Consider the following 2,141-nt stretch of genomic DNA (forward strand, 5'->3'; position numbering starts at 1 on the left):
AATTTTTTGTTTTTTATATTTCTAAATTGAGATAATTTGTATACAATGAAGTATATAGATGTTCACTATATAGTTGGATCAGTTTTGACAATTGCATACACCTATGTAACCCATACCCCATCAAGACATAGAATAGGAGAATCCTCTGGGATTCTGAGGCCTGGAGGAGGTTCTGCATGTGGCCAGCTGGTTGCTCTGCCCCACATCTGGTCCAGTCCCAAGCGGGCCTTCTCTGGGGCCAGCCTGATGTGACTGAGCCCAAGGGAACCTGAGCAAGGAGTGAGTCCATTGCGGAGCCAGAGGGTTGGGAGAAATATGACATCATGGACATGGTTTCACCTAAATATCACTGACATGGAGACAGAAAACCTACTGTTGACAAGAGGAGGAGCTGATGGCAGTTTTTTTGCAAGGCTTAGTAAAAGTAACCTGTAGCTGTCACCCACATCAGGATTCAGAACACTGGTGATTACTATGACCTTTACAGAGGGGAGAAGTTTGCCACTTTGGCTGAGTTGATCCAGTATTACATGGAACGTCATGAACAATTAAAATAGAAGAATGGAGATGTTAATGAGCTTAAATATCCTCTGAACTGTGCAGATCCTACCTTTGAACGAAAGGTGGTTTCTCAGGCACCTCTTTGTGAAAGAAGCAGAGAAATTACTAACTGAAAAAGGAAAACATGGCAGCTTTCTTGTGTGAGAGAGTCAGAGCCACAATGGAGATGTCATTTTTTCTGTGTGCTCAGGTTATGACAAAGGGAAGGCAGTGATGCCAAGTCTGAAGTGACCCATGTCATGATTCACTCTCAGGAACTGAAACACGATGTTAGTGGAGGAGAATGGTTTGATTCTTTGACAGATCTTGTGGACCATTACAAGAAGAATTCTGTGGTAGGAACATTGGACACAGTATTACAACTGAAGCAGCCCCGCAGCACAACTCATATTAATGCTGCTGAAATAGCAGGGTTCAAGAACTAAGCAAATTAGCTGAGACCACATATAAAGTCAAACAAAGCTTTTGGGAAGAATTTGAGACACTACAATAACAGGAGTGCAAATTTCTCTATAGCTGAAAAGAGAGTCAAAGGCCAAAAAAATAAATAAGAACAAAATTAAATATAAAAGCGTCCTGTCCTTTGATCATAACAGGGTTATCCTATTTAACAGCGATCCCAATAAGCCCATTTCAGATTACATCCATGCAAATATTATCATGCCTGAATTTGAAACTTAAGTGCAATAATTCAGAGCCCAAATAGAGTTATATTGCCACACAAGACTGCCCGCAAAATAGGCAGATGGTATTCTAAGAAAATACTCGAGTGATTGTCATGACAATGAAAGAAGCGGAGAGAGGGAAGGGTACATGTGTTAAATACTGACCTGATGACTATGCCCTAAAAGAATATGGGGTTGTATGTTAGGAACGTTAAAGAAAGTGCTGCTTATGACTATACATTAGGAAGAGAACTTAAACTTTCGAAGGTCAGACACGGGAATACAGGGAGACAGTCTGGCAATACCACTTTTGGACCTGGCCAGACATGGAGTGTCTGGTAACTCTGGGGACTGCTGGACTTTTTGAAGGAGGTTCTCCATAAGCAGGAAAGCATCATGGACGCAGGGCTGGTCATGGTACACTACAATGCTGGAATTGGCCAGACAGGAACATACACTGTGATTGATATCCTTAGTGACATCATCAGAAAGAAAGGTGTTGACTCTGACATTGACATCCATCCAGATGGTGTGGTCTCAGAAGTCAAGGATGTTCCAGACAGAAGCACAGTACTGATTTATCTATGTGGCTGTCCAACATTATATTGAAACACTACAGCACAGGATTGAAGAAGAGCAGAAAATCAAGAGGAAAGGGCACAAATGTACAAATATTAAGTATTATTTAGCAGACCAGACACGTGGAGATCAGAGTCCCCTCCCATCTTGTACCCCAATGCCACCCTGTGCAGAAATGAGAGAAGATAATGCTGGAGTCTGAAAACATGGGCCTGATGCAGTAATAGAAAAGTTTCAGACTAGAAGACCTGCCAAAACTTTAGCACAGAGATAGACGTGGACTTTCACTCTTTCCCTAAAAAGATCAGGAACAGATGCAAGAAAGTTTATGTGGAA

At 41.8% G+C, this 2,141-nt stretch overlaps 1 protein-coding gene and 1 pseudogene across 1 annotated transcript in view; both read left to right on the forward strand.

The window, feature by feature from the left end:
• Positions 1-2,141, forward strand: part of SUCO (SUN domain containing ossification factor) — a 173,975-nt gene that overhangs the window by 62,175 nt on the left and 109,659 nt on the right. The gene's annotated exons all lie outside the window — the stretch shown is intronic.
• On the forward strand, positions 269-2,127 carry LOC105821145 (annotated as a pseudogene).

The sequence above is a fragment of the Propithecus coquereli genome, unplaced genomic scaffold (assembly GCF_000956105.1).
Source record: "Propithecus coquereli isolate 6110/MARCELLA unplaced genomic scaffold, Pcoq_1.0 Scaffold56, whole genome shotgun sequence".
In the NCBI taxonomy this organism is placed as follows: domain Eukaryota; kingdom Metazoa; phylum Chordata; class Mammalia; order Primates; family Indriidae; genus Propithecus; species Propithecus coquereli.